Source organism: Corvus brachyrhynchos, unplaced genomic scaffold (assembly GCF_000691975.1).
Source record: "Corvus brachyrhynchos isolate BGI_N302 unplaced genomic scaffold, ASM69197v1 scaffold79, whole genome shotgun sequence".
Classification (NCBI taxonomy): domain Eukaryota; kingdom Metazoa; phylum Chordata; class Aves; order Passeriformes; family Corvidae; genus Corvus; species Corvus brachyrhynchos.
Window position 1 is genome coordinate 344540 of NW_008240023.1, and position 27140 is coordinate 371679.

Consider the following 27140-nt stretch of genomic DNA (forward strand, 5'->3'; position numbering starts at 1 on the left):
ACAGCCTGTGTCTGTGGGCACTGAGGGCAGCAAGGACCGGGAGCTGCTTCCCAACACCCGCATCTGCCCCAGCGTGGCTTTGCCCACCAGGACGGAGGTCTGGTGGCGTGAATTTTAGGAGTCAGATCGCAGAATGGGTTGGTTGGAAGGGACCTTAAACACCATCCAGTCATGGGCAGGGACACCTCCCACTGTCCCAGGCTGCTCCAAGCCCCAGTGTCCAGCCTGGCCTTGGGCACTGCCAGGGATCCAGGGGCACCCTGTGCCAGGGCCTGCCCACCCTCACAGGGAAGGATTCCTTCCCAATATCCCATCTAATCCTTGCCCTCCTTCAGCTCAAATCCACCTGCCCCCGTGCCCTGAGATGCTGCTGTGTTTGACAAGAGCAGTCAGAGCTACTCTGTGCTCACATCCTGGACCCAAAGATATGTCAGCCAGGAGGACTTTGGGGGAAAAAAGCCCCAAGACTCAGCATGGAGGCTTCTAAATGCTTGATTTAGACAATAAATCCCAAAATAAAATGGTGAAAGCTGTGAAGGAGGGTTATGAGGTATCTTATTCCAGGTCCGTCTGGAGCTGGGTATGTTCTGAAGCTTGCAAGTGTAGTTCTTGTTATAATTGCTGAATGTTGTTCTGATTGCTGAATGTTGTTCTAATCACTGAATTTCGTTCCACAGCAATTATTTCACTGGTAAAACCCAAAAGTCTCTCATTTTGCAAAGACTGTGAGGCGAGACTGGAGATGGCAAGAAAATTTCCAGTAGAGGAAAACCACCGGTGAGTTGGGCAGGATGTCAGCAAGTGTTTTTGTTGTGTCTTTTGTAGGGGACTGGACGTGCTCAGGGTTTATTTCAAGTTGGCTTTGCTGCTGTGTGCTGAGAGCTGTTGCCAGAGGTAAATGTGGAGTCATTAAGGTAGGAAAGGAGCTTTAAGGTCCTCGAGTCCAGCTATGAACCATTGGGCCCTCATGGGGACAGAGTTAGTTCTGGTTGACAGGAGACTTTAAAACTCTTTTGTTTACTCTTCCCAGTGGTGTAGGCACCCCAAAAAACACCCCCCAACCATCTCTGCCCCCGCCCCCCATCCCTCTGCCTGTTCAGACACTGCCATCACATCCCATCCTCCTCCTCCTGCCGCTGTTTTGCTGCAGGGACAAGCCCAGATATTTTTGGCACGAGTGTTAATGTTCTTGAAATGCCTTTGAGCTGATAGCAAGCCAGCTAGTCAGGGACTTGTGGGATCCTCAGCGACCTTGTTTCAGAAGCAAATTGTCAGGGTTTCAACCTGTTAATTTGCTTTCTTGCAAGCTGCCTGGAGGGCTTGGGAAGCAGGGCCCTGGTCAGCTGAGATCTTGGCAGGGTGCTTTCAGGAGGAGGTGCTGCCTGAGGACAGGGGGATGTTAGTGCTGGGCTGTGCTGCTGCTGGTGGCAGTGTGGTGAGGGCATCCCAACCCCTGCATTGGGCATTGGCTGGTGACCTGGCTGAAACCAGCGATGAGCAGTGTGCCATCAGACCTTCTGCGCTGTGACGGGCTCGGTCTGTGCTTGGTGGTGCTCTTCTGACTCCACCTGAGGGGTGCTGGAGGACAGGATGGGTTTGACATTTCTTCAAGGCATCGCCTCCCAGTGCGGGGTTGTTTTCCCCACTGAAGGTTTTTCCTGGGTGCGCAGCCTGCATTCTCCTTGTTGTGTGGAGACACGGAGTGTTTAATGGTTAGGTCTGAATTGGCCCGAGGACAAGGTGCCTCTCACCTGGAAACAGCTGTGCAGGATGGAAGGGGGAATGGGTTTGGGTTGGAATGGACCTTACAGCTCATCCCATTCCACCCCCTGCCAAGGGCAGGGACACCTTCCACTGTCCCAGGCTGCTCCAAGCCCCAATGTCCAGCCTGGCCTTGGGCACTGCCAGGGATCCAGGGGCAGCCACAGCTGCTCTGGGCAGAGATTTCCTGTCTCTGACAGCGAGCGGGATTAGGTTCTTTAAGACTATCCACCCCAAGAAAGCCAGATCCTTATTCCTAGTGAAGGTTATTCCAAAGCCCGGAGCAAAGATGAAAAGGGAAGGTCAGCGAGCACTTAGTTAAATGTGCAGAGTGTTGTTAGCCCCAGCACAGCTGCAAGTGTGCCTTGGGCTGAGACACAGCCTTTGTTCTCCTGCCTCACTCCGGCTGGCAGAGAGAGATCTGACACCTTGTTATCTTCTCCAAGCTGTCCCAGCATGGTCTGTGCTCCTGGGGCCACTGGAATTCACCCAGGGCCCTCGGAATGGGAAGATGCTTTAAACGGGAAGCATTTAAATGTGGCTTTCCAGCATCTTCATCCCCAAGCCCTTGCTTATTCCCGGAGTGAACAAATCCAAATAGCCCCGCTCCTCCCCCAGAGCCTGTGGCACCACCTGGAGCCTTGTGGCACAGTGGAGACTGGGTTACACATTTCCCCAGGGCTTGTAATATCCAGTTAAAATAAAGGCAAGGCACTTGGAAATTATTTTGGGAGGACAAGTTTATACCCCCATTCCCCCTCCTGATGAAGATCTCCATGGAGCTGTCAGGACAGGATGGATGATACCTCTCACCCCTTACCCGGGACTTGCAAGCCGTTAGCAATTTCGCAAAGTAAAGTGGAAATTGGGTAACTCCCCTCCACAAAAAAAATGTGTAACTCCCCTCCACACAGCCTCTTTCCCGCGGTTTTGTTTTGCTATTTGTTTTTCAAACTGTGATTAAAGCTACGAAAGCTTCGGCTCCGCTGTCTGTAAACGGTGTGCCCATGTTTGTGCTGGCATTTGAACCAGAACCATCTCCCTCAGGAACCCCAGGGAGCTGGGGAGGGCAATCCCCCCCTGGAATGATAAAAGCTAGAGCACTTGCCCACTAATAAATTTAGGTGCTAATGCCTTGTTTTTGTGCTGTTTGGTTGCCATAGAGATGGGGCCGCCTGAACTAATGGGTTTGTTGTGTGAAGTTCAGTACACATTTGCCAAATGTTCTGTTTCTCTTGTTACCTCTCTGCTTTTTTCTTTCTCCCCCCTCCCCGTGCCATGGAGCAAATGAGTTTGGAAGCAAAGCCATTCCACCCCCCAGGAACAGAGGATCCCGGGAAAGGAGCTTGCGGAGATAGATGTGGTTTTAAAGAGGTTGTTCTACTGTTCTGTACACCACAGGCCAAGGGCTAACAGGGGCACTGGCACCTGTCTGCCCAGGCCGTGGTGGCACAGGCACCCATTTCATTCCTGCACGGAGAGCTCCCATTGCTGGGCTCAGCCGATGGACGGGGTGTCTCACTAGGAGCCCCTGCTTGTGCACAGAACATTCACCAGGAGCAGCTTTCCTTGGATGGACTGACAGTAAAACACGATCAATAGGTGGTTTTGTTTGGAACAGCGACTTCCCCGTTCCTGCCTGGTGACAAATCTCATCTCTGCTTTGTTTATGAAGTAGAATTTTTACTTTAAGGCTTGGAGCCTCTCTCTGTCACAGCATCCAGCAGCCGAAGGAGGCCCTGACTCTCTCGTCCCTGTCGCAAAGGCAGTGGCATTCCAGGGAATTGTGGAGTGTTGGGACCAGCAGGGTGGCACGGGCAGGTGATGGAGGAGGTGAAGGATCTGCTGCCCAGCAAGTGGCACTGCAGGGAAGAGGGAACCAGTGAGGGGTTGCTCTTGGGGGTCCCCAAGACCCTTAAATGGGCTGCCCCATCCCTGGGAGTGTTCCAGGCCAGCATGGACAGGGCTTGGAGCAGCCTGGTCCAGTGGAAGGTGTCCCTGCCCATGGCAGGGGGTGGAATGGGAAGAGTTTTAAGGTCCTTTCCAACCCAAACCATTCCATGATTCCAACACCCTCCAGTGCTACCTGGGAGCTGTCATTCAGGGGAACTCATTCCATGCATCCATGTGTGTTCCTCCTGAATTTGGACTTGGACTCAGATCTTTTTATGTAGGGATCACTGGAAATCCACCAGTGCTGAGGGGTTTGTGTGTGTGTGTGTGTGTGTGTGTGTCAGAACCTCCCCACTCACAGCACCAACCTGCACTTTCATTTAGAAAAGCCAAAAAACCCAGCAAAACCCCAAAGCTCTGAACAAATTTTTATTTTTCAAAGATTAAACGCTTGGTGCCTGCCAAGCACTAAACTGAAAGGTTTGTTGCCAAAATATCCTTTTCCAAAACACCTTCTTTTTAAAGTTCCTGCTTGCTTTAAAAAAAAAAAAAAAGAGAGAACAAAAAGAGGGAGAATTGCTCAAGCAATTTTAGAGGAATAGCTCTAAAAGAAGTGGCTTTCCCAGGATGATTTTGCTGAAGGTGGGAATGGAGTGAACTGCGCAGGAGGACAGTTCTGGATGCCGACAATCAGATTGCTGATCCTTGAAGCATGCACATGCAGCTGGCTTTTGCTTTCCCAGCTGAAAAAAAAAAAACAGGGAAAAGCAGTGCTGGGTTAACAGTTGGACTCGAAGATCTTTGACGTCTTTTCCAACCTGAAGGATTCTGGGAATCTTTTGAGCTGAGGAGAGCGCCAGGATCTGTTTTAATCCCCGCGGGCTGATGTAGCCCTGGCTGTGGGGGGGGATGTGACACCCGTGTTCCAGGTGCCACAAGGAACTCCTGATGCTGCCTCTCCCTGCCCTTCCCAAGCCTGTGGTGGCAGCACGTTTCCTGGGATGCGAGGGAATTTATTTTGGAGGCGGAGAGGAGAGGAAAACGGACTTGTCAGGAAACTTGGCTGGAGTTGTTTGAGCGAGGCCGACTGGAAAACAGCTGTGCGTGCACTGAACAGAGACTGCACCCTGCACTGCCAGGGTGGGCTGGCAGAAAAGTCCTTTTGCTCCGTTTTTTTTTTTTTAAGAAATAGAAATACAAGACCTGATTGGCAGCCTGGGAGGAGAAACCTGGGGTACCTGAGGGCCTGGACTGACGGGAGCATCCCAAAACACTCCTCAGTCCCTTGAGGTCTCTGTTACCCCAAAAAGTGCCAGTCCTCGTGCAGCTGGTTCAGAACAAAACTGCAGAGCAGGTGTTGGAAGGGTCAGGTGAGTAGGTCAGAAGTGAGCTGCGCTTAAAAACCCCTCCCCTTTGTTAGGGGTGTATAAATAAAGTGATGTAAACCCAAACTGCCCGGCCACGCTGAGACCTTCGCTTTGCGAAGCCTTTGCCTTACTTTTGATGTTAGATGAACATCTAGTGAGCTTAATTAAAGTTTAATTAGTGTAAGTAGGGTAAATGTGGTAGGTCAGCAGGCACAGCAGATGCTAAAATACTGTCGGCAATAATCAACCTGACCAAAAAGAAAAAAAAAAAAGGGAAAAACTCCCTTGTTAAAAAATAAATGCCTCTAAGTGACTGGTTCAGACAAGTCATCTCTCAGGGGTGGTTTTTTACTTTCTTTCCCCAGGCAATACTGACCAATTGAGAGCAAATCCTGTTCCTTCACATCAGTGAAAAAAGGAAAAATCAGTTTTTGTCCTTCACTGTGCTCTGGAATTTTGCCCCAAATGCTTTTCTGGAGTCTGGGCATATGCCATGGGGAGATGTCTCACTGCTTTCTGCTCTTCTTTTCTCTCCAGTCGAGAGCCACACGGTGAGGGCTGTGGTTCCACAGCCCAGCCGAGTTTATTAAGGATCTGATAACCATTTATTAAGGGCTTTCAGTGAAATTCAGCACTGCATCACCAGCCTGGCTGCCTGTTGTTGCTTAGGATGTCCTTCGCAGCTATGGGTGATGTTTCCTTGACTTTGAAATGAAATTTGGATGTGACTTGGGTGTTTTGGCATGCAGGTATCTGTGTTTATCTGTGGTGGTCTCTGTTTTTTGTCCTGCTGGGTGCTGGTGGCAGCACAGCCTGAGCCATCGAGTTTTGTGGATGAACCCTTGACCTGTTCTTGGATGTGCTCTTGGATCAGGAATCCCACTCTGGCCACGAGGTTCTGGTAAGCCACAGCATTTTGCAGTTGGCTCCAGCAAAGATTCAGCTCGTTTCTTATTTTTATCTGTCTCGATTGGATCATCCCTAAAAATAATCTGCAATGCAAGATACCGCAGTGCTGAATTCCCCAGCTGAGCAAGGGGAACATGTCGAGAGGCTTTCTTGGATCAAAGGCCTCGGAGAGGAGCCAGAAGCGAAAGCCAGGCTAAAGTTCAGGAGCATCCCTCGGATGCAGAGGGTAGCAGCACACAGAAAGCTGCTGCTCTCGTGAGGCTTTCTTGGGCTTTGGGCTGTGCAGCAGCCAGGCTGCAGGGAATGTGAAATGCCTCCTCCCCAGGGATCCTGTAATGGCTGGGAAAGCGGAGACGAGCAGGAGGTATTTAGGGCAATGGTCTCAGACACAACAGGCTCAGGGTGTGCCCCCAGAAGCCGTGGGTCAGACATGGGCTAGGAATTCCACTGGCCAGCAGAGCCTGCTCTTGGAGCCTGCTGGAGCTTCCGTGTGGAGCCCCCAGCAGTGAGCACTGCAGGCCTGGAAAAACACGCCAGCAAAATCTGCCAACGAGGGGGAACGTGTGCTCCTGGTTGGTTCAAGAGGTCTCAGATGGAGGGAAACTTCCCTTCCCAGAAGCACACGAGGAAAGGACGCCTCTCTGGGCTCCATGGAGGTCCTCTCCAAGTTTAGTGTTCTGTGATGGCATGAGATGGAGGCGTGAGGGGCCCTAAGGCATTCTAAAGTGTCCTTGAACCCAAGCACAGTAAGCTCCCCTGTCAGCTGGAAGTGGCTGGTTCGAGAGGTCTCAGATGGAGGGAAACTTCCCTTCCCAGAAGCACACGAGGAAAGGACGCCTCTCTGGGCTCCATGGAGGTCCTCTCCAAGTTTAGTGTTCTGTGATGGCATGAGATGGAGGCGTGAGGGGCCCTAAGGCATTCTAAAGTGTCCTTGAACCCAAGCACAGTAAGCTCCCCTGTCAGCTGGAACTACGGGCAGATGTCTGCGCTCACACAGCTGTTTCTGGGTCACCCTGCTGGACAAGGGACGCTGGGGAGGCGATGAGCTGATGTCTGGGACGCTGCAAGGCCTTGAAAGCAAAATGCAGCACGGGAGATGAGGCAGAGCCGCACTAACGCACAGGCTGCTCCTGGATAAGCAGAGCTGCCTCCCCCCTCTGGGTCAGGGCTGCTGGGACCACCCAGCCCAGGGCTCCTGGAGAGCCACCCCTGCTGTTCTGCTCCGTGGGAGCTCCGCGTGGCCGCAGCAATGCCTCCGCGGTGCAGGGCCAGGGCAGGACATGGGACACGGGACACGGCCCCTCCGTCAGGGCACTTGGCTCCATTTCCTGCCCAGGCACCACCCTCTCTTTCCATTTGGCTGAGGGAATGTTTAATTATTATTATTATTATTGTTATTTTTAAATAGAGCAGTTTCGACAACGTGAACTAACGTGCCCTTGCGGGCACATGGGCAAGCTGAGGCATTTCCTGCCAACACAGACTCTTTTATCACTGCTTATTGGTGTCACCTGCCTCAAACCCTGACGGGGAGAGTGCTTTATTTTCTTTTTTGTTTCTTTTTTAATGAGCTGTTCAGTCCCCTGATTTCTAAGTTTCCAAGAGACTTAAAGCAAAGCGAGACCTTTTAGGTCAAATTAAACGTTTTGGGTCAAGAAAACTTTGGTTTTGAAATCCAGCTAAGGAATATGAACTTTCAGTTTAGGATTAGCCTAAACCAATTTTTTGCAGGTGTTTTTTTTCTTCCTGTTTATTTGTAGAAATGAAAGGGAAAAGCTCTGCCCTGGGGTAGTGCAGCTCCCTTTCCGGGTGTTCCACCCGGGATGAGCGTCCTGAGAAGGGAACGGAGCTGGGCAAGGCTCTGGAGCTCAAGGCACAGGACAAGAAGGAATGGCTGGTGAGGTTTAGAGCAGAAATTGGGAATAATCTCCCCACTGGAAGGTCAGTCAGGCATTGGACCAGGCTGCCCAGGGCAAAGCTGGAGGCATTTCCCTGGAAACATTCAAAAGGCGTGTGGATGTGGTGCTCAGGGGAATGGTTTAGTGGTGTTGGATTCATGGATGGACTTGGTGATTTCGGAGGTCTTTCCCAACCTCAACGATTCTGTGATTCTTTTGGTTAAAAGGAAATGGGAACACAAATAAAAAAGGATTAACCTGCTGTTTGCAATGCTGGGCGTGCTCTGGTTTGGGGACAGCTTTCCCCTCCCCAGATGAAAACTCGAATCCATGCTTGCTGTATTTTAGTTTTGCTCCATTTTTACCCTAAAAAAAGTGTGTTAATAGGCATTTCTTTGCAGCTAGAGAGCCACTTCCAGATGTGCTTATCCCGAGTGTCCTCGTCCTGTGTGCCATTTGGTCATGCTGAGCTCGAGAGGGAGCTTGTCCTGGACCCCGCTCAGAGGATGTTGCTGCAGGAGCCACTGCTCCGAGCAAAGCGCTGTGGAAACATCCAGGAGACGTCTATTCTCACCCTGATCCCTGAAATGTGTCCCTCATAAACACAGCCAAATGATTCGGGTGCTTTGTCTGCGCAGAGCGGGGGGAGCTGCTGTGGGCACTTTGAGAGCTGGAGTGACTTGTTTGGCATGTCAGGTCTCAGCACTGGAGTGCACAAAGAGAGGGCTTTGCATCTCGTCATTTATAATTCAGCCCAAGAAATGCACTAATACTTTTATCAGAATGGGGAACGTCGCTCAAAGCACAAAAGCACGAGTCACCCAGGAACAGGCAGACATTGAGGGCTGCTGCTCTCCCTGCCTCTGGAGTAACAGCCAAGAATCAGGGAGATTTTCTCCTAAACAAATGTTTCGCTGTTGTGTGTGTGAATAAATACAATTTCTCTCTCTCTCTCTTTTTTTTTTTTTAAGCAGGCCAAGGAAGGAAAGGAAAAGCTGAAGTGCCTGAGGTGCAGGGAAGCATTTTGCTCTATTCCCTCACTTTGCTAAGTGCCAGCTGTGTTTGCCCACTGCAGAGTAAGAGCAGGAGGGCTGAGGATTCGGGATGGGAGGAATTTTGTCACAGCTGTCCCTGGTCATGGGACCTCTGGTTCTGCTGGAGGTTTGGTGGCCAGGCAGTGAAATCAGGGGGTTCAGGGAGATAAGCCCACCCCATCCAGGTGGGAAGGGGCTAGGGGCAACCCAGTCTAGTTGGAACCAGGTGATCTTTAGGGTCCCTTCCAATCCATGGCATTCAGTGTTCCTGTGGCAGGGAAGGAGGTGGTGGAGAAGCTTCTCTGTGAGCAGCACAGGATGGTTTTGAGTGCCCCCTAAAGCGCTTCAGCTCAGAGTGAGAAAGAAAAAAGTCCCACTTGGGAATGCTCATGCATTTGCCAGGGTTGCTGTGGCCACAGTATGTCCTGGGAAGCATGGCACCCGCCCACGGCTCATTTAACAAGCCCTGGGTGGCAAAGAAAGCAGGAACTGCCCTTCAGAACCCCATGAATGGACCTTCTCCTGCAGTCTCCCGGTGCTGATGAAGCCCAGCTTCACGGGCCACAGGGGAAGCCGTAAAGCTGCTGTCGTGATCCCGGTGCTGGAGCCAAAGGCAGCTGGAAGGCTGTGGAGAGGCTCTCAGTGACTCCAGTGTGCTGTGAGGTGGGGCCCAGGCCATTAAAGCTCCACGGGGACAGGCGAGGGGAGGGAAGATGTGTGGGAGTAGGACTGCAAATCCCTCGCTGAAACTGTTTGTTCTCTTATTTTTAATCTCCAGCACCACTGGACACGGTCCCTCTGGAGGGGCTGCCAGACCACTGAGTGCTCCATCCCTGCCCTCCAGACACCCTCTTCCTGGAGGAAAGTCGGCAACTTTGGGTTTATTCCATTTTCTCACCCGTGCCAAAGCCTCTTTAATATCAGGTTTGCTGTGGGTTTGTTTGGGTTTGGTCCCACAAACGCCTCCGGGGCAGGTCAGTCCATCTCCCAAGCCACCCCTCAGCTGTGCCTTTGGAGCTCACAAAATCCAAGGAGACCTCCGTTGTTCTGCTCGAGCATCCCTCCCCACGAGAGTCCCAAGTGGTGGGAAGCATTAGGGAATGTTACTGGTGAACAATAGTCGTCTGGTGGCGACGCTGGTGATTTCCCTGGTACAAAAGGCTGCTGCATCCTCTGTGATAATTCCCCTTTCTTTTCCTCCTTGTTGGCTTTGTGGCTTTGTGATTTATTTGCGGGCTGGCAGGCGTCCACAGCCCTGCAGGAAATGGATGTCTGCTCTGGTGTTTGGGGGGGGGGAAAATAAATGTGTAATTTTCCCACTACATTAATTACAGGCGTTTCTCCCTGGCTGGAGCAGCTCCATGGTTTCTGTGCCCTTTTGGTTTGCTCTCCCCAGCCAGACTGAGAGAATTTATAGGGAACCCCAGCTCTGACATCCTCAGCTGAGCTGAGGGAAAAGTTAAAGAACTTGGCCACAAGAACTGTAGAGGGGAAACTCACTGGTCTTTTTTACCTGATAGTAACTCCACGACAGCAGCATGGCCAAGCTTTCCCTGGCTATTCCTCCTGCTGACACTTTGCTCAAGGATAAAAGTGGTTTGCCCTAAGAAAACAACCCTCTTGCTATGGAAAAGCAATCACAGAGCAATTTACCTTGGAATAGCTGTGCTACTTAATTCCTGGCTCCTGGAGAGAGACCCAGCTGAACTTGGAGCAAAGAAAGGAAACCCGAGGCAAAATTCAGTGTGGTTGTATCAGGTTTTGTTGGAGGAAAGGCTGGAAAAGGCACCGTGGGGCCCTGGCACAGGGTGCCCAGAGAAGCTGTGGCTGCCCCTGGATCCCTGGCAGTGTCCAAGGCCAGGTGGGAACAGCCTGGAACAGTGGAAGGTGTCCCTGCCCATGGCAGGGGATAGAACAGGATGAGCTCTAAGGTCTCCTCCAACCCAAACCAGTGTGGGATTCTGTGGTCTGGGACAGCAGTGGAACCAAAACTCATAATTTCCAGCAGATTGAAAGTACCCAAGGTGTCCCTTGGCTTGTAACGTGGCTTCTCCATGGATTCCTGATGAAACATGTGTCCTGCTGTGATTTTTGTTGGTTTTGTCCTGCCAGAAGTGGGGGTGGAGGATCAGGGATGTCTGCAAGGACAGGGCACAAACCTGAGCCAGCTCGGTGGCAGGAAACCAGGAGGGAGGTGAGGATCTGTGACGGGGGAACATCCAGGGATGCAGGATTCTGGGATCTCACCTCCTGTTTGGAGTCATTGCCTGGGCTCTGCTGGGATGTGTCTTGTTCTTTTTGGGGCTGGGAGCATTCCACGCACAAAGCTTCTCCCAGGGGTCCCAGCTAAGCCTTCGAGGTAAATCTCTCCAGATCCACATCAAAATTAGGCATCTTACTGTGTTTGTTCTGCATCATCCCTGTAAATCTTGAGCACCTTCCATGCCCTCTGTCACATTTCACTTTCAGAGCCCAGCCCACGTGTGGGGCACGTGCTCCACCAGTCTGTGTGGGCTTGTGCAGGGCTGTTGTTGCATTCCTGTGGCCCATGGCAGCGGGTTGGGGCTGGGACAGAGCCGTCAGGAGCTGGGTTTCCTTGGGAAAGCACCCACCTGACCATGAGCACGGCGTGGCTGGGCCTGGACATGCAGGCTGCTCTTACATCTGCACATGGCCTGGCCTTACTGAGAGGTGCAGGCTCTCCTGGGGAGGGAAGGATGCCCTGGTGAAGTCTATTTCACAGAATCCCAGAATGGTTTGGGTTGGAAGGGACCTTAAATCCCATCCAGTGCCACCTCCTGCCATGGGCAGGGACACCTTCCACTATCCCAGGGTGCTCCAAACCCCAGTGTCCAGCCTGGCCTTGGACACTGCCAAGGATCCAGGGGCAGCCACAGCTGCTCTGGGCACCCTGTGCCAGGGCCTCACTGCCCTTATACTAAAGAATTTCCTTCTAAATCATCTTCCCCTGATGTGAGTTTAGGCTCTAAACACAAACACCATTAGCAGCAACAGGCTCTGTGCCCTTAACTCCCTGCCCTGCTCTGAGAGCAGCAGCCCCAGCAGCAAACATCCCTCCCTCCATCCTCTCAGTCCTTAGCCAGAGGAGCTGCACCCCCTGCCATCACACCGTGGCATTTAGTGTAAATCTCATCCCCTCCCTTTCCCATTTGGCCGGTTTGGGAGTTTATTCACCATTAAAGCCTTTCCTTTCACACGCTGTTGCAAAGGTAGGGATTTATTTGGGCACGAATTTACTGCCCTTGTCAGTGACAAGGAGGGGCTGCTGTGATGCTGATACAGCCATCAGCTATAGAAACACCATTCTGGGCCCTGCAGGGGGGAAAGGGATTCAGGGCAGGTGTAAAAGTGGGCCAGGCATGACAGAGAATAGAGGAGGACAAGTGTGCTCTGCTTCCAGAGGCACGGGGAGCCTGTGGGAAGGTGCTGAGCAGGAACTGTAGCAGGACATCACAGGTACTGGAGGCAGCCAGAGAAACATCCAGTGTTTATATCCTCTCTGCAGTGAGCTCATGGCAAGTTGGGATTGGCCAGGAAGTGGGTCAGGATGAAGCGGGGTGAAGCAAACAGAACCTGAAGTCCTTGAGCGAGGCCCCTTCCCCCCTGCCAAGGCCTTGCCGAAGCTCTCGTGCTCTTCCCTGCTCCAGCACCCTCCCGCCAGCCCCTCGGAGAGCTGGATGCTCCTGCGGCCCCAGCCTGGGGACTGCATGTGGGCAGAGTGGGGCTTCCTGCACAGCAACACCCTCTGGGCACTGCTCAGCTCAGTGACCGGCACGCGCCTGTCCATCGTGTCCAGCTCTGGGTCACAGGCTGGGCTGCGGCGTCTCTGTGTGGGGCCGGTGTCTTTGGCCAGCCCAGAGGCACAGCTGGTGGAGGGGAGGCAACGTCCACGTGGCCACCACGGGTGGGAGATGCAAAGAGTCAAGAGAGCCCCCGCTGCTGCCGCTGCTGCTTCTCTGGGCACCCTCCCCACCCTCCCAGGGAACAATTCCTTCCCCATATCCCATCCGGCAGCGGGAAGCCATTCCCTGTGTCCTGTCGCTCCATCCCTTGTCCCAGGTCCCTCTCCAGCTCTCCTGGAGCCCCTTTAAGCCTGGAAGGGGCTCTGAGGTGTCTCTGGAACCTTCTCCAGGTGGGCACCCCCAGCTCTCCCAGCCTGGCTCCCTGAGCATCCTCGTGGCCTCCTCTGGACCCTGCTCCGAGGCTGCTGGTATCAACCACGAAATAGAGAAAACATTGCACTAGATTGCCCTGGGCTCCCATCAGGTCTGGCAGTCTGTTGTTCCTTAAGTGGAGGGGGAAAAAAGGAGACAGAACACTTTCTCACACACACTCACTGCTACAACAACGTGAAGTGTTTTCCTCCTGGAGAGCCCTTCCTCCCTCTCCAGCGCCTTCCTCCCGGCAGCAGAGCAGGAGTCAAGCAGCGCCGTGCCTCCTCCAGCGGGCACCCAGCACTCCAGCTCCGCGCTCAAGGATTCCTCGAAGCCAGGGCTGCGTGGGGAGAGCTCGGGGAGGGCACTCGGAGCCCCCCACCCGCGAGCAGCGCTGGGGGCCGCGCGCTGCCAGAGGCGCCGAGCAAGGAATGTCAAGGAGCATTAGGGAGATGACTGGAGGCCTGGAGTGCAATGGGAAGCAACTGCTGTTCCCAAGCAGGCTGCGACTGCTCAGCCCTGCTAATCAGATTTTGGGGGATGCTCAGCTGGCTCTTGCTGCGGGGAGCTCGGGGTGTGTTTTGGTAACAGGGTCTGTGTTCCGGCAGGCAAGGAGAAGGCTCCTGATTTAATGCCCAGAGAACTGGTTCTGTTGGTGGAAGGGGAGGAAAAGGACATGTGGAAACCTCTGTATCCCCATTACAGCCCTCTGTGGGTCATTTAAAGCAAGCAAGGCAAGGCTGGGTGCTCCCTGAGGGTGTCCAAACCCAGCCAGATCTGCTGCCTGGCTCTGACGCCAGAGCCGTGGCCACTTGGCCACTCCGAGCCCCTGCTGGAAAACCAGCCTCATCCAGCAGCATCATGCCATCTTCATCATCCCTTCACCCCGCTCGCATCAGCCCTGCCCCCCATTCCCAAAGCACCCTTTTGATCCCAGGAGCTGCAGTTCAGGGATCCATCTCTGAGCCGAGGGAAGTGGGGATCCTTTGCACAAGGTTTTAATTAGCAAAGGCTCGCGTGATTTTTTTTTTTTTTTTTTTTTCAGGATTTGCTCCGTGGCAATTCCAGCGGGGGAAGAAAAGTTTGCTTCCATTCCCCAGCGCTCGGTGGAAGCAGCTTCCGTCAGCGCTGCCTGTGCTCTCGGCGGTGCTGGATATGGCAGGTCTATTTTTAGAAGCCAGGGTTGCCATGGCAACCCAGTGTATTTTTTTTCCCCATGATAAATATAGCAGCTGTTGCAGGGAACTCTTGTCCTCCTGGATGTAAAGGCTGTGTTTTTGCCCTCTGACAGAGCTCAGGGTATTAGAGGCAGACGAGAAAGGATGATTAAATAAGCGGAAGCCCAGAAGAAACCGTGGATCTGTAATTACACGGAGGGGTTTGGGATGCAGCCGTGCGTGTCTGCAACTCCCGTGCTAAAAATGGTGTGGGGACAGGGATAGGGGAGCTTTTCCATGTGGGGCTCCATGAAACCACCCAGCCACCCTCTCTCAGCTGCAGGACTGTGTTGCATCCCAAAGCAGTTACATGCCCAAGCTTTGGGGTTCAGTGGGAAGCAAACTGACTCTGTTTATTTTTTTTTATTTTTATATTTTTTTTAACTTACTGGATCCCTGTAAGATGCAAACATGTCCCATCAAAGGGCTGGTTTCCATCTCCTGGCAGGAGGGAGAAGGAGAGGGGTGGGGAGCACGATTGCTCGGGCCAAGGGCAGTCTGTCCGCTGGGAGATGGAGGTCTTTTGTTTAATTAACTAGTCCTTGCCTCATTAAATGAAGAAGGAAACCAGAGAACAGCAGACACGAGCGGGGCTTAGGATCGCTGAAAGTTTCCTTAAAAAGTGGATGCACCAACAAACAAACACAGAACCAAATTTAAACCAGCTTGAGTTTAAAGTATCTGCGGAGGTCACTGTGACCAAGGCTTTGAACGGGAATAACACATCTCTGGGAGCCTTATCTGCTCCCTGAGCTATCGTGAGAGGCATCTACTGCTGGGGATGTTATTGCTTTTCTGACTTTCATAGCAGGAGCAGCGCTTCAGCAAGCAGAAAGCTGCAGGGGAAGAGCCGCCTCTGTGGCCGTCGGGGGCTGGAGCTCACCCCAGAACTGCTCCCTGCCTGTGTCCCGGCCCCTCAGCAGCCCTGCAGGGTGCTTTGGAGGGATGGGGCATTCCCCAGCGCTCCAGCATCCTCTGGCCCAGGGCATAAATACGGGGCTCGTCCCTCGGGAAGCGCTGCCTGTCCTGAAGGAAGGCAAGGCTGCCACACCACATTTGAAGATTTCCTTGCCTCCCTCAGGGAGTGGGTTGTCAGGGGCTTCTGGCCCAGAAAATGGAGCTTGCAGCTGGGAGGGAGGTTCAGGGCAATCATTTCAGATGCTGCTTTGGTTTAAATCCAGCACGGGGTGGAGGGAGGACGGTGGAGTGGGCACAGCTCCAAAAATACATGTTTGTACATGGAATGGTTTGGGTTGGAAGGGCCTTTAAAGACCATCCAGTCCCACCCCCTGCCACGGGCAGGGACACCTTCCACTATCCCAGGCTGCTCCAAGCCCCGTCCAGCCTGGCCAGGAACACTGCCAGGGATCCAGGGGCAGCCACAGCTCTTTTCTGGTGAAGCCCAGTGCCCAGCGGTTGGATCTGAAGGACTTCAAGCAAAGTTCCTGTCCCTCAAGTGTCCCTTGGGGTGGCCTTGTCTGGCAGCCAGGCAAAGAGCACCCAGGGGCTGAGGACAAAGCTGCTCTGGGCATTCCCCATGCTTCCCCCGCAGTCAGTGGGCCTGGATTTCCCATACAAGTGCATTTTCCCGTTGGCCTGTGGAGCCATGACCCTTCCAGCAGGGTTTGGGATCGTGCAGTGTGCCAGCAGCTGTTCCTGCTGGGGTGCCCAGCAAGGGGGACAGACCTGCCCTGTCACATCAGCCACACTGCCGGTGCCAGGCAGGTGGGTCACAGGCTCCGTCCTTTCTCCGTGCCCCAGTCATCCCACTGGTTCCACTCTGCACAAACCTCCTGCTGGTGCCAGAGGCGGGGTTTCCCCAGGAATGGGTATTCATTAAAACTCTGCTTATGCATCCACTTCCCTGTGTATTCAGGGATCATCTGGGTGTTTATGCTCCCTGCTTTCCCCGGGTTGATTTATGGGTTTGTTGTAATCCCTCCATTGTGTGGCTTCCCCGCTCCGGGCACCACGGGGCAGGCAGCAGTCCTGGGAGGTTTTCCCTTTCTCCCTGAGTGTTGGCTGGTCCATCCCTCGGCCCTTTGCAGGGACTTGTGTGAGGAAGGACCATGGCAGTGTCACACTCCACCTGGGATGGCGGAAGGGGTTGGAACGAGATGGGCTTTAAGGTCTCTTCCAACCCAAACCATTCTGGGATTCTCCGATCCTGTGATCCAGCCCCGGAGCACCTAAGGCTGCAGCCAGACACAAAGCTCATCCGTGAGGATGAAGAAGGAAGCTCAGAGCACCCAGTGTACGGAACAGAGGCATCAGCACCTGCTCCCAGCTGGATGAGAAGGAAGGAGTGCTGGGAGTTCCCTCCCCACAAGTGCTGGGAGTTCCCTCCCCAAGAGGAGAGAGGATCTCAAAACCTCCAGAAATGTGTCCCACACACCCCTGACACCAGGTCTGTACGTAATTTTGAGGCTGATACTCCCACCCAGCATCCCTGCTGGAGCCACTGCAAGGGCTGTTCTGGAAGGTCTGTTCTGACACTGGGTGTTTTCAACATCATTTTTTCTTTTCCCTGGGGAACAAGTGGATATCAGAGGAATTCCTGTTCGTTGTACCCGGAGAGCTGATGGTTCTGCTCTCCCCTCTCCAAGCTCAGCCTGTATCAGCCCTCGGTGTGTTTGCCAGTCCAGCCTCTGCACCTTCTCCAGCAGCAGCACATTTGGGGAAGTTCTCTGAGAGAGGAGTGTCCATGGTAGTGCTGTTCCAAGGGAAAAGTCCACTGTTTCTGTGAGAGAATTTCTGGGCACCAGGAAAACAGGGAGCAAGTCCAGGCTGTGGACTCTCCATCCCTGGAAGTGTCCAAGGCCAGGCTGGATGGGGTTGGAACCACCTGCAACAGTGGAAGGTATCCCTGCCCATGGCAGGGGGTGGGACAAGATGATGCCTTAAGATCCTTTCCAACCTAAACCATTCCATGTTTTTATGATTTCCAGCTTGTCTCAAAGGTCTCCGCTGTCCCCATAGGAATGGGAGTTTGAACCAAAGCCGTGGCAGGAGCTGAGGAAGCAGCAGGATGAGTTTCCTGCAGGATTGTAGCCCTGTTGGCTTTCAACCCACCCTAAACCCCAGGCATCATGGAGACCCTGTTATCAGCTGTGCTGGCGCCTCCAGCTTCATTAGGGGTTTTAATTATTTTTCCTTTCTAGTTTTAGCCCCTCCAAACCCTCCCCTGAGCCCCTTCTAGGAGGAGATCCAGGAAAAGCGTGTTTGCCTTTGCTGCGACCTGAGCAACCCCGAAAGCGCAGGGAGCACTGGGGGGAACAGATGCCAAAACCTCTCCTCCTCCAACTCCGAGATCCTCCAAGGCAGCTGCACCTCTGGAAGAGAGGCAGGCCCAGCTGGAGCAGAGGCAAGGCCAGATGAGATGATGCCACGAGGATGATTTCCTGTGCCTGTTGAACGGGAGCCCGGAGCAGCCCCTTCCACCCTGGCGGGGCAGCAGCTCCGAGCACCTGCGGGGCCTGGACAGCTTCGTGCTCCGGGAAGGACGAGATGTCCCCGAGCAATGGCCGTGGGAGGGGTTTTTTCAGGAGCTGGGAGCGCTCTGCTGAAAAGGGTGATAAAGCCAGGGGGTGTTGGACACGCACAAAAGGTTTGGCCAAGGGTGGGTGCTAGCCCAGGGCAGTTTGTTGGGAAGTTCAGGATGGATGTGGGTAACAGCATCTCCCTTCCCTGCAGAGACTTCTCCGTGTTCAACCCAAAAGCTGTTGTTTTGCCGGGGTGTTGAAGATTTTTCTGGGGGTGGGGCTTTTTCTGGAGGAGGTTTTTTTATTTTTGAGGGAGTGTTGGGGTGGGGTTTGGTTTCATTTTGCATGTGATTATTTGTTTGTTTGTTTCTAGGGTTTTTTGATTTTGTTGTGTTTTGCTTCAGGGTGGATTTTTTGAGTTTTGGGGGGGTTGGGGGTTTTTGTTTCTTTTTTGGGTTTTTTGAGGGTGGGTTTGTTTGGGGATTTTGTGGGGGGAATCTGTTTTTTGTTTGAGGTGTTGGTTTTTCTAGCGTTTTCTGGGAGGGCTGGGTTTCTGGGGGGTTTGTGTGTGTGTGTTTGGTTTTAATTTGGTTTTTTTTTGTTTCTTTGTGAGTGCTGTATTTTGAAGGTGTTAAAGTTTTGGGGGTTTTTTGGGGGTGGGGAGAGTTGGGGTTTTTTTATTGTTTGTTTTGTCTGGGGGAGCAGGCTTTGTGTTTGTTTCTTTGTTTGTTTTGGTTGGTTGGTTTAGGTTTTTTCCCTCTCCAGACAAATACCAGGACGCAGCCTGGGAGGAGAGGAGATCAAACAGAGGTAATTATTAATAACTGTGAGAGTGGCCCTATCTGGGCTGGATTTTAAAGAGCCCCCAAAAGCACCCACCCCGCAGTGTAACCCCTGTGCTCACCCTGCCTTGTCTTCCATCCTCCTGTGCACCAGTTCTTCCTCTCCCTCCACGTTTTTTCCTTCTCCTCGCTGGAATTCAGATCAAGTGCCTGTTTTGTGGTGAGGATACACCTCCTCCAAACCTCCTTTGGAGCCCTGGGTGCTGTTTGGAACCCTCCACACCCTGGTCCCTGCGTGCTGTGTCCGTGGGGGACACGGGGAATGCTCGGCACACGTGCTGAAGCCTCAGCCAGGGCGGGACGTGCGTGATCCGTCTCACTTCTGGCAGCAGAGGGAAGAAAGAGAGCCTCCGAAATCTATAAATCAACCGTCTCTCAAATTGTGTGGGATTAAGGAAAAGGTGCAGAATGGAAATGATTTCCTGGGGGGGAAGCACATCGTTTCGTTTGCCTGGGAAAATGATGTCTTCATCTGTTGTCTTTCAGAGACTCTAAAAAGATTTAAAGGAGGGCTCAGAGCATGCAATTATTGTGGAACCTTGGAATCCCACGCTGGCTTGGGTGGGAGGGGACCTGAAAGCTCAACCAGTGCCACCCCCTGCCATGGGCAGAGACACATTCCACTGTCCCAGGGTGCTCCAAGCCCCGTCCAGCCTGGCCTTGGGCACTGCCAGGGGTGAGGCACCAACAACTGAGTGTGGCTTCTCTGGGGGCAAAGTGGGTGGAAGAAAGGTCCCAGCTCTGCACTGCCCTGAGGGGATCTTTTATTTATCAACAGAGCCATGGGATGTGAATTTCTCCGGTGCCTTGGCTCAGCTGTCACACAGAAATCAAGTTTATTAAGCAGCTTTGGGCTGCAGCCAGTTCATGACAGCAAACTTTGATCCAACGATCATTACTAGTATTATTATTGTTATTATGACACCTCCTGCTCTGCTGCAAATTGGAGGGTTTTTCTGGGACTCTTGTTGGACTTTTTTGAGTTGTCTCAAAACTGGATGGCAAATTTCTGTGAGCTCTGAAACGAGGTTGGCCATCTCCAGCCATCCTGGAAATCTCCAACAGCAGGATTTGGCCAAATCTCCAGCTCCCTGCACCCTGGAGATGACCCTCCCACCTGTGCCCTCCCTCACCCACTGCCATCCCGGATTTCTTCCATCCCTCACTGCACTCCCAGCCCCGATGATCTCTGCTGTAAAACCCCAAAACTCTCGTTTGAGGAGTGGGAGAGGGGAAGGCGCAGCCATCCAGCGGAGCTGCAACGAGCTAGCGCTAAATCGAGCTCTAATTGCTCATCTAAACTAATTAATTTCCCAAACCCAAGGAATTTTGCGAGGGCGCTCAGGAGCCTTGCCCTCCCCTCTCCCAGGCGCGATGGATGCTTTCCGTGCAGCCTCCTCCGAGCTGCTGATGGCATCTCCCCCCAGGAGCAGGGCACGCAGGGCCAGCCCGAGCCGCTGCGGCAATTCCCCGGCCCGGGAGCATCCCTTTCCCCACCCCCGGCCCTGCAAAAGCAGCGTGTGGAGCGTGGCAGGGCTTCGGCACCCGAAGGGTGCTCCGGGAGGGAGTGAACATCCCTGGTGCTGACACGGCAACAAACCCGGTGCGGCTGCAGGAGAGGCGTCAGCAGCAGCTGTGCCCCGGCAAAGTGCTCGCCGAGATGAGCGCTGTGCCCGGAGACTGCTGATCCCTCCTTCTCTGGCTCCGGGGCCTCCTTTACCGTGCTCCCCGTGATTACACAGCTCTTTGAAGGCAGCGCTCGGAGCTCTTGGGGCCGCGGGGGGACGTCGCTGGCCGGGCTCGCAGCCTTCGGCTGTGGGCATGCGGAGCGTGTTTCACACGGGAGATGGGGACAGCGGTGTCCGGGGTGACCCCGAAGTGCTCCGAGCTTTGGGTGACCCCAGAAAGGTCCCGGGCAGATCCCCAGGAGGGTCAGCGGGCTTGGTGGAGATCCACCTGGATGATCCCAAGGAAGTACAAATTCCCAGGGAGCCGCTGCTCTCCTGGTGGTGCTTCCTGCCCCAGCCATCCGGGAAGCACACGGATGTGGGGAGGAGGGCCGTGCTCGGCGTGATGTGTTAAATCTGACCCTCCCCCCTGGGCTGGGGGCAGCTGGGCGCTGCTTTCCAGCCTCCACGAGCTGCCCTCGAACGCTTTCTGAAGGATGCTGAAGCCTTGGTCTGCAGGAGGGACGCAAAAACAGCCCCAAGAGGACTTTGAGAGCGTCTGAGGGGCTTTGCCAAAATGCAGATTAGGAGGGAACTTGGAATCACGGAATCACAGACTGGTTTGGGATGGAAGAGACCTCAAAGCCCATCTGGTTCCACCCCCTGCCATGGGCAGGGACACCTTCCACCAGACCAGGTTGCTCCAAGCCCCGTCCACCCCAGCCCCAGGCTGACAGCCTGTCCCATCCCTGGCCACCCTGGAGCTCATTCCCAGATTCCTGGAGGTGGAGGAGCAGGTCCTGTAGATAGAGTGCAGCGATTGCCTGAATATTCATGGATCGGCGGGCGAGCTGCAGCAGGCCCTGTTACAAACTGCTACCCGAACTGCTTACATCCATAAATGAGGGAAATAAATAAACAGATGCTTGTTAATTGACTTAATTACCCACCAGCAAACAGGAGACTGGGAGCACATCAATTAAAAAAAATGTTTTAAGAGCTGTCTCATAGTAATTCTTTTCCATGTGCAAGACACACCGGTCTCCTCTGCCTACAATGGACTCCTGCAAGACAAGGAATGGATTTTCATTATGCAGGAAGGAGGGATCACGTACTGAAAATGAGGGTGGTGGCTCGAAACGAGCCCTGAATTTATGCCCTCTTCCCAAAACCAGGGCTGGGCCAGCACTTAACATAAAGCTATGCCAGGAGTGATTGCAAATAACCCTCCTTGAGCAAGAGAAATCCAGCAGCTAAGGTAATCCTTGTTTTCCAGTGGGGAGCAGGCATGAAGGAGAAGGAGGCAAGGCCCATAAACTCTTAAAGATTTTTTTTTCTTTTCTTTTTTAAAGATCTCCAAGAAGAAGGCAAAATAGGAAAATTGCGGACTTGTTCCTCTCACTGCCGTGTGGATGTGGAATGACTCTGATGTCTCTTGACAGGCCTGAAGCTCAATATCCACAGCCGAGTGTTGAGCCAGCAGGATGGGACGGATAAATAAGAAGGACTGCCCAAGCCAGAGGCTTGTGGCCAAATCCATTATTTTTTTTGTCCCAGGGTGGATGCAGAAGGTCCCATGCCAACCCTGGGGCGATCACAGAGGGCTTTGGGTTGGAAGGGACCTCAAAGCCCATCTCATTCCCCACCCCTGCCATGGGCAGGGATACCTTCCACTGGACCAGGGCACTGCAAGCCCAGTGCTGCCAGCTGCCTGTGCACACACCTGGAGCCCCTCCAGCCTGGTGCCTGCCCTTTCCCAGCCTCCTTTCCCAGCGTGTTTGCCCTGCTCCCGCTCCACCAGGGCGCCTGTGCGGAAAAACCAGTGTGGGTTCCCTTGGGACTGCTGGCAATGGCTCTGCAGGGCCATTATCTGTGGATCACGATTAATGAGAGCCCCCAGGGCAGGCAGGTTATGAAAGAAGCCCCGAGATCGCGGCCCTGGCTGCCTCCCTGACGTCAGGGTGACGCAGCGCGCCCAGCGCAGCGCGGGCCTTTGGGTGCAACCAGAAAATGAAGAAAAGGAACCCAGGGGTGGAGTGAGAGGCAGTAAGAGATGAAAGGAGATTGTCTTATCAGCCAGAGCTGGCAGCTGGAGTGGATTTCCTCTCCCCAGTGCAGACTCTGCAGTGCGGGGGATGTTCCCCCGGACCCAGCCCTCGCCGCGGGCTCTGGGGTGGCTGCAGGGCAGGGGGGGCACTGGGCAGGTGCTGCAGCAGATGTGGGGCTCCCCTTGCTCAGATCTGACGGCACGTGGGTTTTTAACCCTGCAGGGATGACGTTATGCCATGGACCCTTCACCACAGCCTCCTGCTGTGCTCTGGTTGGGATTTTACCCTCGGTGCTCGCAGCCATTGCTGAACACAGGTGATGCTGCGGACACGGCCTCAGAGCAACGCTCCCGTCACGCTGACCTCCCTGGCTTTGGCTGGACACCAGCTGGTGACCATCCAGGGGTGCCCAGGGTCACAGGCTTGTGGCCAAACAGCTGAGAAGGGAGCCAGGACAGGCAGGGGAGAGGAGCACAAGGCACAGGGGCTCTGTGAGGAGCTGGGATGCTCTCCCTGCTCCTGGCTGGGAACACCAGGCCTGTGTGTCTGGAGGCAGGCAGACACTGTGGTGGCATCTGGCACTTTTGCTCTGTCTGCCCCTCGTTCTCCTACTGATCCTGGTGCTGTGGGACACAGGCAGAGATCCCTCCAAAGCCGAGGGCTCGCTGCTCCCTGGCAGCCAGCGAGAATCCAGCTTCCAGCACGGGCGCCTGGAGCCCGTGAGAGATAAGCAGAGCTTCACAAGCTCCCTCCCCTTGTCCTGCCAGGCTCACGGCCACCCTTGCCGCCTGGCACGGCTCCTGGTGCAGTGCCTGGCAAGCAGGTAAGGCAGATAACACTGGGAGCGGGGCCACTGCACACCCCTCCCCTTGGGAAGGGCTGCAGGATCCATCAAAGGGCCACAAGGGGAGGAGTGGGGCACGCTGAGGTGGTCGTGGTGGGGTCACGCTCGCCCTCCCAGCCCTGCAGCACCGGTTCCCAGGCCCGGCGTGTCCCTCAGCAGCCTCACAGCTGCTCCTGCCAGCCTCTGGTTGCCACGTTAGCCCTTCGCCAGGCTGCCCGCCCGGCTCCCTGCGATGTGCCACATTTTGGAAATGTCCCGAGCCCCAAAAATGAGTGTGTGCTCCATGGATCACCGAGGGGGCCCAGGAGCCGGGTGTGGGAGATTCCCACCTCCAGCCTGCTGTGATCCTGCCGTGATCCTGCGAGCCGATCCTCAGTGTGGGATGCACAGGGAAGGACCTGGGTCCTACTGTGCCAGGTATGGATTCGAGTGACAAGGTCTCCAAACAGGATGGGTGGCAGCTGGATTTGGGGATCAGCCCCTGCATTAGGCAACACAGACGGATTTCCAGGCAGGCTGGATGCTCTTGGCAGGCTGGAGTTGGAGGCTACACTGCAGTCCTTGGGTTGTCCTTCCTTCTCCGGTGCCACAGCCCTTTGCAGCCACAGTGTCCACAGCAAGGAGGGTGAGCTGGTGCTCCCCCAGCTCCAAAGCACCTTCAGCCAGAAGGTACACCTCTTAGGTCCCTCAGCGACGTTGGGTTCCCCTTGCTGCCCATGTACTTGTGCCTCTTTCCAGAATTTAAAAAAAAAAAAATCTTGAAAAAATGAAAACCTCACCCATTTTCAACTGTGTTGCTTTGCAGAAGAGAGAAGGGGAGGGCTGGGAGGGGGAGATGGGACGGAGCTATTTTAGTGCAAACCCATCTGCGTTGGTAATTCTCCGTCCAGCCCCAATCATTACTGGATGTGCCGGGTGGCCTGGCCAAGGGAACACCTTCCCTGATTTTCCAGGCAGTTCCCACCTCCCCGTTGCCGCGTGTCCCCGCTGGTGGCAGGGTGGGTCAGCAGGTGCCTGGGGAGAGCCTCCGGCAGAGCTGCAGGTTGGGACGCTGAGGGGAACACGCAGCCCCTTCCCAGCGCACGTCCCCTTCCCCGCAGGCAGCTCCACATCTCGGGAAGAGCGATTTCGGCACCGATGGCCCCTCAGCATGTCAGAAAAGTTCCGCGCAATCTGTTTACTCTGGGACATATGCTGTGTTGATGCTGCCTGCAGTCTTGCTGCCTCTAATAACTTTGGGTGTAATTTTCTCCGGTTTGGTGCCTGGGGCGACCGACTGACAGCTGTGGGGAGAGGCCTCCTCCCGCGGGGGGTGCGGAACAGCTCTGGAGCCCCTCCGGTGCTGCTGCGCAAACTGGGACCCGCTGCTTGCTCCTGCCGGGGAAGCAGGGCAGGGACACACGGGAGAGACGCCGCTGCCCGTCCCAGGTGAAGCGTTTGGGCTGCGATGTTCCGCAGGTGGAGCTGCCTCCCGCAGCAGCGGCGGCTCCGCGCACACATTAGGAGTGTATTTACGATGTAAATTAATAAGTGCCATCTGCTTACCTCTGATGTTGTGGGAATGTTGTCTTGTGACTGGCTACAAACAAGACAACACTGAGGAGGTAACACCTGCTGGGACATATTTCTGCCGTTTATTTTCAAACATTGGGGGGTTATTTTGGATGGGAGGAATAGGTACCAGCTCCTCTCGCTGTGCATTAAGTGCTAATGAGTTGTGTGGATTGCCAGGCGACATCCTCGAGGAATTAGTGAGGCTGGAGGAAGCTGCATCCAAGGGCAGAGGGACCTCGGCAAGGACGCTGCACCTCTGCGCCTTGGCCTCGACTGATGAAGATTTAAGGGGATGTTTTAGCTGGTGAAGGGTCGCTGCTTGTCAAATGCAGAGCTTGCTGCAGGGATATATTGATTCCAGGCAAAAGGGCCCTAGAGGTAAAAAAAAAAAGAAAAAAAAAAAAGAAAGGTCTGTCAAAACATCCCACTTCAGCCTTTGGGGATGGGACAGTCTCAATTTTAATTTCAGAATCATGGCCCACTTTTGAAATGGAAATTATTCTAATGCTGAGGCAGAGATGAAATCCTTCCCTTTTAGCAAAAGAAAATGTTTTGTTTGACCTCAGACACATTTCTTTCCCCCCAGTTTTCCCACAACAGAAATGAAATCTAAAGAAACAGGTAACAGATAAAAACCTGGGATCCTCTCTGACTGCCAGCTCTTATTTCCACTCAGATGTTCCCGAGCTGACATCCATCCGCCCCTCATCCCTCTCCACTTCTCTCATCCCCTTATTTTTCCCGCAGAACAGCATCTCTGCAGGGCAAGGACTCACGGGCCGGGGGTTCCGTTCCTGGGCGTGCAGGGTGGGGGTTTCCAGGGCACAGCAAGGCTGCTGGTGGGGAAGGAGACCTCCTGCCCAAACCTGCAGAGCTGGAGAAGCTCTGGAGGAGCTGGAGCCAGGGATTTTTGAGCTTGGGGCCCTACAGAGGAGAGGGTTTTTCTAATGAAAGGGCAAGGTGGGAAAAGGGGAACCTGGGCACAGAAGGGTGGGGGACTCGCTGCTGGGGCTGCCAGAGCACAGCGGGCGTGGGAAATGTTGGAGACTTCTGTGAAGGTAACCAAAGAGAGGAATGAGTGGGTTTGGAGAGGCTTCTGCAGAGGGCTCAGGGCAGGAATGAGTGTCCTGCTCTCCAGAGGAAGAGCTTTCCAAGTGACCCCGAGGAGGGGGGGTTTGGAGCGTGGAGCAGCTCCAGGTGCATCCTTGGGGAGGATGGGGAAGCCTAAACAAGCAAGCCACAAGCAACCTCAGGAACATTTCTGCTGGGACATGTTTTCTAACAAGTTATTTTTGAGGCTTTTCTCACCAGCTCTGCTGAGCCAAACTGGCAGCGCCCTTTCCTCGGCCACAGTCCTGCAGGGAGTGGCCTTAGCAGGGTGCACGCCAGCAGGGATCTTCTCTCCCTGGGTGCAGGAGGGACCACAACCAGCCTTGGCTCGGTAGCAGGACTTTCATGCTTATTCTTCATTTTCAAAAGTATTTTTACAATGAAAAGACATCAATGTGGGAAATTTTTGCCCCACCTGGCTGACTTCTGTGTCCTTGTCAGCACAGGGGCAGTGGTGGGCTGGGGATGCTGGAGGCTCCTGTGTCTCTGGGGCAGAGCAGAGAAGGCCAGAGCCCTTTAAATGACCCTGCTGCTGTTCAGCTGCCTCTCTGCCCCTTGGCCGCTCTCCATGTCTCCCCAAAACCCGGGGTGACACGGTCAAGCCCCAGCGAGACATTCCAGGTGACTCAGGCCTGCTGGCTGTTGTCAGTGGCACAGGGCCCAGGGCAGAGATGCCACCGTGGGTGTTTGTGGTGGGATGGGCAGGGAGAGGGGCTCTGGGGGCAGCCATGGGTGTGTCCCTGCCCCATGGGACCTTCTGCAGCGATGCTGATGTGGGGAATGCTGGGGGGGCAGAGGGGGGTACCCGGCAGGGAGGTCAGCACGGTGTGGGGAGTGGAACAGTGGGTTTTGGTGCTCCTCACCCCCAGGGCTGGGCAGCTGCCAGAGGAGCTCTGACCACAGCTGGATTTCCTGGTAAAAATAACTCCATGGCATAAAGTTTCACAGCAGGAAGAGTGGGGAGCAGCTGGGGCTTCGCTCCCTCCCGCCACCGCATCAGCAAACATCTGCCCGGCCCGGTGCGAATCCCAGCGAGGAGGGAAAGGCGCTGGTTGGCACTGGTGAAACCCAGGGGAAATTCTGGGGGGCTGGGAGCAGAATAAATACCGGGCTGAGGTGGTTCCCGGAGGCAAGGGCACCAGGGGTGGAAGGGGGAAGATAGGGAGGAGGCGAGGAGCCTTTCCCGAGAGCAGTGGGAGAACACGGCCGGCGGTGCCCTGGGCAGTGATGCTGTTTGCTTCTCTGGTATTTCCTTTGTTTACCCTGTGTCCCACCAGGATGGGGCTGGGCTGCCTGTGCGGTGTCGGTCTGAGCTGCCTGCTTTGCCAGGGCGCGGTGG

General features: G+C 54.4%; 2 long non-coding RNA genes across 4 annotated transcripts; both read left to right on the forward strand.

Moving 5' to 3' along the window:
- Positions 1-268: 268 nt before the first annotated feature.
- Positions 269-17079, forward strand: LOC108448938. Of its 3 annotated transcripts, none has more exons than XR_001865031.1 (3): positions 269-777; positions 8230-9786; positions 14083-17079. It is a non-coding gene; the product is annotated as an uncharacterized LOC108448938 (long non-coding RNA). The 3 variants fall into 3 exon arrangements; XR_001865033.1 differs by lacking the exon at positions 269-777 and having other exon boundaries at positions 6719-9786; positions 14083-16661; positions 16794-17079; XR_001865032.1 differs by lacking the exon at positions 269-777 and having other exon boundaries at positions 6719-8904; positions 9641-9786.
- A 1426-nt stretch (positions 17080-18505) lies between these two features.
- Positions 18506-19335, forward strand: LOC108448930. Its single transcript, XR_001865015.1, has 2 exons — positions 18506-18546; positions 18673-19335. It is a non-coding gene; the product is annotated as an uncharacterized LOC108448930 (long non-coding RNA).
- The last annotated feature ends 7805 nt before the right edge of the window (positions 19336-27140 follow it).